This window comes from Hordeum vulgare, chromosome 7H (genome assembly GCF_904849725.1).
Source record: "Hordeum vulgare subsp. vulgare chromosome 7H, MorexV3_pseudomolecules_assembly, whole genome shotgun sequence".
NCBI classification, from domain to species: domain Eukaryota; kingdom Viridiplantae; phylum Streptophyta; class Magnoliopsida; order Poales; family Poaceae; genus Hordeum; species Hordeum vulgare.
Genome location: NC_058524.1, coordinates 311,764,814 through 311,777,338, shown reverse-complemented (window position 1 = coordinate 311,777,338; position 12,525 = coordinate 311,764,814). Strand labels below are relative to the sequence as shown.

The 12,525-nt window shown below is 40.2% G+C and overlaps 1 pseudogene; it reads right to left on the bottom strand.

The window, feature by feature from the left end:
• Positions 1-934: 934 nt before the first annotated feature.
• LOC123408813 lies at positions 935-10,790 on the bottom strand (annotated as a pseudogene).
• Positions 10,791-12,525: the final 1,735 nt, after the last annotated feature.

Genomic DNA, 12,525 nt, shown 5'->3' with positions numbered 1-12,525 from the left:
ACTAAGAGAACAAAGTAAAAACTGAAAAATAAAGAACTAAAACAAAGGTAAAAGCAAAAGATATAAAGGTGATACAATACCAGGGCAACTCCCCCAAGCTTGGCACAAGCCAAGGGAGTTGCTCATACAAATGCTTAGTTGCCTTCCTTTGGTGGTGATGGTTGTGGAGTCCTTGCCTTTGATTCCAAGAGGGCTATCATTCTTTGATTTATACCTTGGAGATCTGCAACATGATTCTCCAACAAAACAACTTCACGAGAAAGGGAAATATTGCGAGCACGAGTTGTTTCACAAAACCTCAAGAGTTCAATCAAGGATGGAGACAACATGTGGAGGAAGGGTTTGAGAAAATCCACTCATTCAACGTCTTCAATGTTGAACATAGGTTGAACTTCCTCCCTAGCTTGGGTTTTCTCCTTAGCTTTGTCCCTGGCTTCCGTGACTTCTACTCTTTTCAGATCAGCATCTACTTCTTCATGAACTTGAGGGAGATTATTCTCCCCAACAGATTCCTGAGACATCTTTGCTTTGAATCTCTGGCAGACAACATGCTCGAAACGAAAATAGAGGAAAACTGCGCGATACGGAGATCAAAACCCTCGGGCGTATATATAATGATTTTTTCTGGACCAGAAGGAGTGCTCCGCAAGAAAATGGAGTCCGGGAGGCACACGAGGTGCCCACAAGCCCTATAGCCACGGCCAGGGGGGGAGGTCGCGGCTACCAGGCTAGTGGCCGCCTCGTGCGCTCTCCGGACTGCTTTTTATTTTTCTATTTTTCCATAAATTCCAAAACGGAGAAATTTTCCTACTGGAAAAGTTTTGGAGTCCAATTACTTACCGAAACACATACCTCCTCGTTTTCAGAGTCCGAAACAGGCTAATAAACATCCCTTATGTACTCCTCTGGAGTTATGATATTGATGATATTCCTCTCAACATTTCTGGGAGTACGAGAGATATAATGCTTGATTCTTTGCCCATTTACTACTCTAGGAAAATTACCTTCCGTGTTATTGATTTTGATGGCACTGGAATGATATATTTCCTCAACAACATAGGGACCTCCCCATTTAGAGAGAACTTTCCTGCGAAGAATCTTAAGCGAGAATTGTATAGCAGGACATAATCACCTACATTGAACTCACGTTTTTGTATTCTTTTATCGTGCCATCTCTTAACCTTTTCCTTGAAGAACTTGGCATTCTCATATGCCTGGGCCCTCCATTCATCTAATGAGATGATATCAAACAAACGCTTCTCACCGGCAAGTTTGAAATCGAAGTTCAGCTCTTTGATTGCCCAATAAGCTTTGTGTTCTAGCTCAAGAGGTAAATGGCAGGCCTTGCTGTAAACCATTTTATACGGTGACAAGCCCATGGGATTCTTATAAGCAGTCCTATAAGCCCATAGTGCATCGTCCAGTTTGCTAGACCAATTCTTTCGAGATCTATTGATATTCTTTTGTAAGATCAATTTTATCTCCCTATTACTCAACTCCACTTGACCACTAGACTCAGGATGATAAGGAGATGCAACTCTATGGTTGACATCATACTTAGCGAGCATCTTGTAGAAAACACCATGAATGAAGTGTGAACCGCCATCAGTCATCAGATATCTAGGGACTCCAAATGTTGGGAAAATGACTTCTTTATGCATCTTAATAGAGGTGTGGTGATCAACATTTCTAGTGGGGATAGCTTCTACCCACTTAGTGACGTAATCAACAACAACTAAGATGTGAGTATACCCATTGGAACTCGGGAAGGGTCCCATATAATCAAAGCCCAAGACATCAAATGGTTGAATGACAAGTGAATAGTTCATAGGCATTTCCTAACGTTTACTGATGTTCCCTATTCTTTGGCATTCGTCACAAGACAAGAAAACTTACGGGCATCCTTGAAGAGAGTGGGCCAATAGAATCCTCATTGCAATACCTTATGAGCAGTTATATCTCCAGCATGGTGTCCTCCGTAGGCTTCGGAATGACACTTCTGCAGGATCTGTCCCTGTTCATGTTCAGGCACACAACGTCTAATAACACCATCTACTCCTTCCTTATAAAGGTGAGGATCATCCCAAAAGTAATGTCTCAAATCAAAGAAAAATTTCTTCTTTTGCTGGTAGGTGAAACTGGGTGGTATGTATTTGGCTACGATATAGTTTGCGTAATTAGCTTACCACGCTGCACTATGTGAAGTGCGGATGACATTCAATTGCTGATCGGGAAAGGTGTCATCAATAGGTCGCGGGTCATCAAGGACATTCTCTAGCCTGGACAAGTTATCTGCTACAGGGTTATCAGCACCCTTTCGGTCAACAACGTGCAGATCAAATTCCTGTAGCAGGAGAACCCATCTGATTAGCCTAGGTTTAGCGTCCTTCTTCTCCATAAGGTACTTAATAGCAGCATGATCAGAGTGAATAATAACTTTGGAGTCAACTATATAAGATCTGAACTTTTCACATGCAAACACGACTGCTAAAAATTCCTTCTCCGTAGTGGTAAAGTTTCTTTGGGCACTGTCTAGAGTTTTACTAGCGTAGTGAATGACATTCAACTTCTTGTCAACTCTTTGTCCTAGAACAGCACCAACAGCATAATCACTAGCATCGCACATGATTTCAAAAGGCAAGTTCCAATCAGGTGGTTGAACAATAGGTGCAGTTATAAAGGCCTTCTTAAGTATTTCGAAAGCTTCCTCACAATCCTCATAAAAAGCAAAAGGAACATCCTTCTCCAAGAGGTTGGTAAGAGGTCTATAAATCTTAGGGAGGTCTTTAATGAACCTTCTATAGAAACCAACATGAACTAGGAAACTTCGTATACCTCTGATATCTGTGCGGCAATGCATTTTCTCAATTGCATCAACCTTAGCCTTATCAACTTCAATGCCTTTCTCAGAGATTTTGTGCCCTAAGACGATGCCTTCATTAACCATGAAGTGGCACTTCTCCCAATTCAAGACAAGGTTGGTATCTTTGCATCTCTGTAAGACTCGATCAAGGTTGATGAGGCAATCATCAAAGGAAGAACCGTAAACGGAGAAATCATCGATGAAAACCTCAACAACCTTTTCACAAAAGTCATAGAATATTTCAATTATACATCTTTGAAAGGTGGCAGGTGCATTGCATAAGCCAAAAGGCATACATCTATAAGCAAAGGTACCGAAGGGGTAGGTGAAAGTGGTTTTCTCCTGATCAGTTTGTGCAACAGGTATTTGCGAGAAACCTAAATAACCATCTAGAAAGCAGAAGTGTGTGTGTTTAGATAGCCTTTCTAGCATTTGGTCGATAAACGGCAAAGAATAATGGTCTTTCCTGGTTGCCTTGTTCAGTTTCCGGAAGTCTATCACCATCCTATAGCCAGTAATAATCCTCTATGGGATTAGTTCATTCTTATCATTAGGAACAACGGTGATACCTCCCTTGTTAGGTACGCAATGTACTAGACTTACCCAATCACTATGAGCAACATGATAAATGATTCCTGCTTCCAGAAGCTTTAATATTTCTTTTCTCACGACCTCTTTCATCCTAGGATTTAACCTCCGTTGATGATCATCAACTAGCTTAGAATCGGGATCAGTTTTAATCTTGTGCTGACATAGAGTGGGACTAATACCCTTAAGATCATCAAGAGTATATCCAATTGCAGCACGGTGCTTCCTCAAAGTTTTTAATAACTTCTTCTCTTCGTGATTCAAGAGGTGAGCACTAATTATAACAGGATATATCTCCTTCTCATCAAGATAGGCATACTTAAGTGTATCTGGTAACTGTTTTAGGTCGAACACAGGATCACCCTTTGGTGGGGGAGGATCCCAAAGCAGTTCAACAAGCAGATTATTCTTAAGAATAGGATATTGTTCTAAAACAATTTTATCTATCTCATCTCTTTCATCCATATGCATATCATTTTCATGCTCAAGCAGATATTGTTCTAAAGGATCCGTAGGAGGCACGACAATAGAGGCAAGAGCAATGATTTCATCCCTACCAGACGACTCTTTTTCAAGGGGTTGTCTTCCAAACTTGGAGAAGTTAAATTCATGAGACACACCCTCGAAACTAACAGTGACAGTCTGTTTAATGCAATCAATATGAGCATTGACAGTGTTAAGAAAGGGTCTACCAAATATGATGGGACAAAAGCTATCTTCTGCAGTAGCAAGGATGAGGAAATCAGTAGGATACTTCGTCTTACCACACAAGACTTCTACATCTCTCACAATTCCCATAGGGCAGATAATGTCTCTATTAGCTAGCGTAATAGTGACATCAATGGGTTCTAACTCAGCAGGTGCATTCTCATCTTTGATTTCATCATATAGGGACCGGGGTATTGCACTAACACTAGAACCCATATCACACAAACCATGATAACAGTGATCTCCTATCTTGACAGAAATAACGGGCAGGCCAACTAGAGGTCCATATTTTTCTTTCGCGAGAGGTTTAGCAATTCTAGCGGAGTCCTCACAGAATCTGATAACATGCCCGTCTATGTCTTCGGCAAACAGATCTTTGATAATAGCAACACTAGATTCAACTCTAATTTCCTCAGGGGGTGCAAGTGGTCTAATGTAACTCCTACATATCACAGTTGGAGCTTCAGAATAATCCTTTTTCCTAACAGGGTAAGGTGGTTTCTCAGTGTAGGCACAAGGAACAATAGGATCATTATAGGCAATGACTTTCTCTTCAACTAGATTGGGTTTAATTATGTTGACTTCTACAGGAGGATGATACTTAAACCACTTCTTTTTGGGAACATCAATATGAGCAGCAAAAGATTCACATAGAGAAGCTACTATCTCAGAGTCAAGTCCATTCTTAGCGCTAAAATCTCTAGAAGTGTTTGTTTCAACAAAAGATTTAACACAATCAAACTGGAAATTCATACCTGACTCCTTACCTTCTTCAAGCTCCCAATCTTCAGAGTTACGTTTGATTCTTTCCAATAAATTCCACTTGTGGTCAATATCATTCTTCATAAAATAACTGGTACAAGAAGTGTCAAGCATGGTACGATCTTCATGAGAAAGCCGAGCATAAAACTTTTGAGTGATAATTTCTCTCGGGAGCTCATGATTGGGGCATGAATATAGCATTCATTTAAGCCTCCCCCAAGCATGAGCTATGCTTTCCCTGTCACGAGGCCAAAAGTTATAAATATAATTCCGATCATGATGTACTAAATGCATAGGATAAAACTTTTGATGAAATTCGAATTTCAACCGATTGTAGTCCCATGATCCAGTATCATCACATAGCCTATACCATGTCAACGCCTTATCCTTCAATGATAAAGGAAAGACTTTCTTCTTTACCTCATCCTCGGGCAAACCTGCAAGCCTAAATAAACCACAAACTTCATCTACATAGGTTAGATGCAAGTCTGGATGTGATGATCCATCTCGTGTAAAAGGATTAGCGAGCAGTTTCTCAAGCATACCCGAAGGAATTTCATAAAAGGTATTTTCAGTAGGTACCTTAGGTTGAGGAGCAACTCCTCATTCTTCCATTCATGGTGAAGATACCCCGAACAAATTCCTCAAAGGAATAGTTTCCATAGTGACAAGTGACAATAAATTTCAGCACAGTATATAAATGTTTCCTTACCAAATTCCAGTTACCAAAAGCGCTTCACTCCGTGGCAATGGCGCCAGAAAACAGTCTTGATGACCCAAAAGTATAGGGGATCAATCGTAGTCCTTTCTATAAGTAAGAGTGTCGAACCCAACGGGGAGCAGAAGGCTCTGATAAACGGTTTTCAGCAAGGTAATAACTGCAAGCACTGAAAGTAGTGGTAACAAGTGATGGTGTAGTGAGGTGAAACATAGCAGGTGAAAACCAAGATCCATAAACATGTCCACATGTTTAGGGATGAAGGTATCGATAAAACATAATACGGACATGAGGGCATCATGATCACCACATAGAATAGCAATACATCATAAAGATTCTTATGGGAAAGTAATAATTCTTTCACAAAGGAAAGTATGAATCAAAAACCTTACCGAGAAGTAGGCAACATCAGTCCATAGTCATTGAAGCAATTGCAATTTATCATAACATCAGAAAGAGTCAAATAAGAGCTTGTAAAGAAAATCCACATACTCAATCATCTCTTTTGTTTTCCACAATTGTTACACCTCACGTGGTACTCATGGCATCAAAGTTTCAGTTGGACACAGAGAAAGATAGGGGCTTATAATTTTGCCTCCCAACCATTTACCTCAGGGGTAAAGTCAACAATAATAAAGCATAAGTACTCATCTCCAAGTAGATATATGAATATAGATATTTCCCTAGCATATGACATTCACCAATATGAAGATGGAATTGGGAATTGGTGTTGATCACCATGACTTTCACAAGGACAAAAGTAAAGGTACAAGATAGGCCCTTCGCAGAGGGAAGCAGAGGTTGTCATGCGCTTTTAAGATTTGGATATACGACCTCTTAGTGTAAAGGAACGTCACTTTATATTGCCCCCTGTGATAAATAACTTTATTATGCAGTCTGTCGCTTTTATGTCTTCCTCATCACAGGTTCGTACAAAGCAAATTTTCCACACACTAATAAATTATACATACTTTAGATAGCAACTTTTTATTGCTTGCACCGGTGACAACTTACTTGAAGGATCTTACGCAATCCATAGGTAGGTATGGTGGACTCTCATGGCAAAACTGGGTTGAAGGTTTATGGATGCACAAGTAGTATTTCTACTTAGTACGGAAGTTTTGGCTAATATGAGGTGGAAGCAATCGTCACATGCTAAGGGATGTCTAGACATATCACATTGTTTGGAACCAAGCAAACACAATTCATTATGTTGTCTTCCTTGCCCAACATCTACTTCTAAGCATGTAATAGTTTGGTGAGTGCTCACAATTATAGAAAGTGTCTAAGATGATATATTTATATGTGAACCTCTCTATACTTATTACTTCTTATTAATTGCAACAATGACTAGGGTCTATGTTTGTCTATTCTCAACAAGTTTCAATTATCATACTTGTTATATGTGAAGTTATCACTTTCCATAAGATCATCTGATGATCTTTCATGCTATCGTTCTTTTCATACTTTTGATCATGGCAAAAAACAAAGCCCTTGACTAAGATACCCATTATTATATAGCTCACAAGCTCGAATACATCGGGGGAGACACAAGGCAAAAGACTCAAACTAAACACTAAAGACTTATCCCACTAAGGGAACAAAGTAAAAACTGAAAAAGAAAGAACTAAAACAAAGGTAAAAGCAAAAGATATAAAGGTGATACAATACCAGGGCAACTCCCCCAAGCTTGGCACAAGCCAAGGGAGTTGCTCATACAAATGCTTAGTTGTCTTCCTTTGGTGGTGATGGTTGTGGAGTCTTTGCCTTTGATTCCAAGAGGGCTATCATTCTTTGATTTATACCTTGGAGATCTGCAACATGATTCTCCAGCAAAACAACTTCACGAGAAAGGGAAATATTGCGAGCACGAGTTGTTTCACCAAACCTCAAGAGTTCAATCAAGGATGGAGACAACATGTGGAGGAAGGGTTTGAGAAAATCCACTCCTTCAACGTCTTCAATGTTGAACATAGGTTGAACTTCCTCCCTAGCTTGGGTTTTCTCCTTAGCTTTGTCCCTGGCTTCCGTGACTTCTACTCTTTTCAGATCAGCATCTACTTCTTCATGAACTTGAGGGAGATTATTCTCCCCAACAGATTCCTGAGACATCTTTGCTTTGAATCTCTGGCAGACAACATGCTCGAAACGAAAATAGAGGAAAACTGCGCGATATGGAGATCAAAACCCTCGGGCGTATATATAATGATTTTTTCTGGACCAGAAGGAGTGCTCCGCAAGAAAATGGAGTCCGGGAGGCACACGCGGTGCCCACAAGCCCTATAGCCACGGCCAGGGGGGGAGGTCGCGGCTACCAAGCTAGTGGCCGCCTCGTGCGCTCTCCGGACTGCTTTTTATTTTTCTATTTTTCCATAAATTCCAAAACGGAGAAAATTTCCTACTGGAAAAGTTTTGGAGTCCAATTACTTACCGAAACACATACCTCCTCGTTTTCAGAGTCCGAAACAGGCTAATAAACATCCCTTATGTACTCCTCTGGAGTTATGATATTGATGATATTCCTCTCAACATTTCTGGGAGTACGAGAGACATAATGCTTGATTCTTTGCCCATTTACCACTCTAGGAAAATTACCTTCCGTGTTATTGATTTTGATGGCACCGGAATGATATACTTCCTCAACAACATAGGGACCTTCCCATTTAGAGAGAAGCTTGCCTGCGAAGAATCTTAAGCGAGAATTGTATAGCAGGACATAATCACCTACATTGAACTCACGTTTTTGTATTCTTTTATCGTGCCATCTCTTAGCCTTTTCCTTGAAGAACTTGGCATTCTCATATGCCTGGGCCCTCCATTCATCTAATGAGATGATATCAAACAAACGCTTCTCACCGGCAAGTTTGAAATCAAAGTTCAGCTCTTTGATTGCCCAATAAGCTTTGTGTTCTAGCTCAAGAGGTAAATGACAGGCCTTGCCGTAAACCATTTTATACGGCGACAAGCCCATGGGATTCTTATAAGTAGTCCTATAAGCCCATAGTGCATCGTCAAGTTTGCTAGACCAATTCTTTCGAGATCTATTGACATTCTTTTGTAAGATCAATTTGATCTCCCAATTACTCAACTCCACTTGACCACTAGACTCAGGATGATAAGGAGATGCAACTCTATGGTTGACATCATACTTAGCGAGCATCTTGCGGAAAACACCATGAATGAAGTGTGAACCGCCATCAGTCATCAGATATCTAGGGACTCCAAATGTTGGGAAAATGACTTCTTTATGCATCTTAATAGAGGTGTGGTGATCAACATTTCTAGTGGGGATAGCTTCTACCCACTTAGTGACGTAATCAACAACAACTAAGATGTGAGTATACCCATTGGAACTCGGGAAGGGTCCCATATAATCAAAGCCCAAGACATCAAATGGTTGAATGACAAGTGAATAGTTCATAGGCATTTCCTAACGTTTACTGATGTTCCCTATTCTATGGCATTCGTCACAAGACAAGAAAACTTACGGGCATCCTTGAAGAGAGTGGGCCAATAGAATCCTCATTGCAATACCTTATGAGCATTTATATCTCCAGCATGGTGTCCTCCGTAGGCTTCGGAATGACACTTCTGCAGGATCTGTCCCTGTTCATGTTCAGGCACACAACGTCTAATAACACCATCTACTCCTTCCTTATAAAGGTGAGGATCATCCCAAAAGTAATGTCTCAAATCAAAGAAAAATTTCTTCTTTTGCTGGTAGGTGAAACTGGCTGGTATTTATTTGGCTACGATATAGTTTGCGTAATTAGCTTACCACGGTGCACTATGTGAAGTGCGGATGACATTCAATTGCTCATCGGGAAAGGTGTCATCAATAGGTCGCGGGTCATCAAGGACATTCTCTAGCCTGGAAAAGTTATCTGCTATAGGGTTATCAGCACCCTTTCGGTCAACAACGTGCAGATCAAATTCCTATAGCAGGAGAACCCATCTGATTAGCCTAGGTTTAGCGTCCTTCATCTCCATAAGGTACTTAATAGCAGCATGATCAGAGTGAATAATAACTTTGGAGTCAACTATATAAGATCTGAACTTTTCACATGCAAACACGACTGCTAAAAATTCCTTCTCCGTAGTGGTAAAGTTTCTTTGGGCACTGTCTAGAGTTTTACTAGCGTAGTGAATGACATTCAACTTCTTGTCAACTCTTTGTCCTAGAACAGCACCAACAGCATAATCACTAGCATCGCACATGATTTCAAAAGGCAAGTTCCAATCAGGTGGTTGAACAATAGGTGCAGTTATAAAGGCCTTCTTAAGTATTTCGAAAGCTTCCTCACAATCCTCATAAAAAGCAAAAGGAACATCCTTCTCCAAGAGGTTGGTAAGAGGTCTAGAAATCTTAGGGAGGTCTTTAATGAACCTTCTATAGAAACCAACATGAACTAGGAAACTTCGTATACCTCTGATATCTGTGGGGCAATGCATTTTCTCAATTGCATCAACCTTAGCCTTATCAACTTCAATGCCTTTCTCAAAGATTTTGTGCCCTAAGATGATGCCTTCATTAACCATGAAGTGGCACTTCTCCCAATTCAAGACAAGGTTGGTATCTTTGCATCTCTGTAAGACTCGATCAAGGTTGATGAGGCAATCATCAAAGGAAGAACCGTAAACGGAGAAATCATCCATGAAAACCTCAACAACTTTTTCACAAAAGTCATAGAATATTTCCATTATACATCTTTGAAAGGTGGCAGGTGCATTGCATAAGCCAAAAGGCATACATCTATAAGCAAAGGTACCGAAGGGGTAGGTGAAAGTGGTTTTCTCCTAATCAGATTGTGCAACAGGTATTTGCGAGAAACCTAAATAACCATCTAGAAAGTAGAAGTGTGTGTGTTTAGATAGCCTTTCTAGCATTTGGTCGATAAACGACAAAGGATAATGGTCTTTCCTGGTTGCCTTGTTCAGTTTCCGGAAGTCTATCACCATCCTATAGCCAGTAATAATCCTCTATGGGATTAGTTCATTCTTATCATTAGGAACAACGGTGATACCTCCCTTCTTAGGTACGCAATGTACTGGACTTACCCAATCACTATGAGCAACATGATAAATGATTCCTGCTTCCAGAAGCTTTAATATTTCTTTTCTCACGACCTCTTTCATCCTAGGATTTAACCTCCGTTGATGATCATCAACTAGCTTAGAATCAGGATCAGTTTTAATCTTGTGCTGACATAGAGTGGGACTAATACCCTTAAGATCATCAAGAGTATATCCAATAGCAGCATAGTGCTTCCTCAAAGTTTTTAATAACTTCTTCTCTCCGTGATTCGAGAGGTGAGCACTAATTATAACAGGATATATCTCCTTCTCATCAAGATAGGCATACTTAAGTGTATCTGGTAACTGTTTTAGGTCGAACACAGGATCACCCTTTGGTGGGGGAGGATCCCCAAGCAGTTCAACAGGCAGATTATTCTTAAGAATAGGATATTGTTCTAAAACAATTTTATCTATCTCATCTCTTTCATCCATATGCATATCATTTTCATGCTCAAGCGGATATTGTTCTAAAGGATCCGTAGGAGGCACGACAATAGAGGCAAGAGCAATGATTTCATCCCTACCAGACGACTCTTTTTCAAGGGGTTGTCTTCCAAACTTGGAGAAGTTAAATTCATGAGACACACCCTCGAAACTAACAGTGACAGTCTGTTTAATGCAATCAATATGAGGATTGACAGTGTTAAGAAAGGGTCTACCAAATATGATGGGACAAAAGCTATCTTGTGCAGTAGCAAGGACGAGGAAATTAGTAGGATACTTTGTCTTACCACACAAGACTTCTACATCTCTCACAATTCCCATAGGGCAAATAATGTCTCTATTAGCTAGCGTAATAGTGACATCAATGGGTTCTAACTCAGCAGGTGCATTCTCATCTTAGATTTCATCATATAGGGACCGGGGTATTGCACTAACACTAGAACCCATATCACATAAACCATGATAACAGTGATCTCCTATCTTGACAGAAATAACGGGCAGGCCAACTAGAGGTCCATATTTGTCTTTTGCGAGAGGTTTAGCAATTATAGCGGAGTCCTCACAGAATCTGATAACATGCCCGTCTATGTCTTCGGCAAACAGATCTTTGATAATAGCAACACTAGATTCAACTCTAATTTCCTCAGGGGGTGCAAGTGGTCTAATGTAACTCCTACATATCACAGTTGGAGCTTCAGAATAATCCTTTTTCCTAACAGGGTAAGGTGGTTTCTCAGTGTAGGCACAAGGAACAATAGGATCATTATAGGCAATGACTTTCTCATCAACTAGATTGGGTTTAATTATGTTGAATTCTACAGGAGGATGATACTTAAACCACTTCTTTTTGGGAACATCAATATGAGCAGCAAAAGATTCACATAGAGAAGCTACTATCTAAGAGTCAAGTCCATACTTAGCGCTAAAATCTCTAGAAGTGTTTGTTTCAACAAAAGATTTAACACAATCAAACTGGAAATTCATACCTGACTCCTTACCTTCTTCAAGCTCCCAATCTTCACAGTTACGTTTGATTCTTTCCAATAAATTCCACATGTGGTACGATCCTTCTTCATAAAAGAACTGGTACAAGAAGTGTCAAGCATGGTACGATCTTCATGAGCAAGCCGAGCATAAAAGTTTTGAGTGATAATTTCTCTCGGGAGCTCATGATTGGGGCATGAATATAGCATTCATTTAAGCCTCCCCCAAGCATGAGCTATGCTTTCCCTGTCACGAGGCCAAAAGTTATAAATATAATTCCGATCATGATGTACTAAATGCATAGGATAAAACTTTTGATGAAATTCCAATTTCAACCGATTGTAGTCCCATGATCCAGTATCATCACATAGCCTATACCATG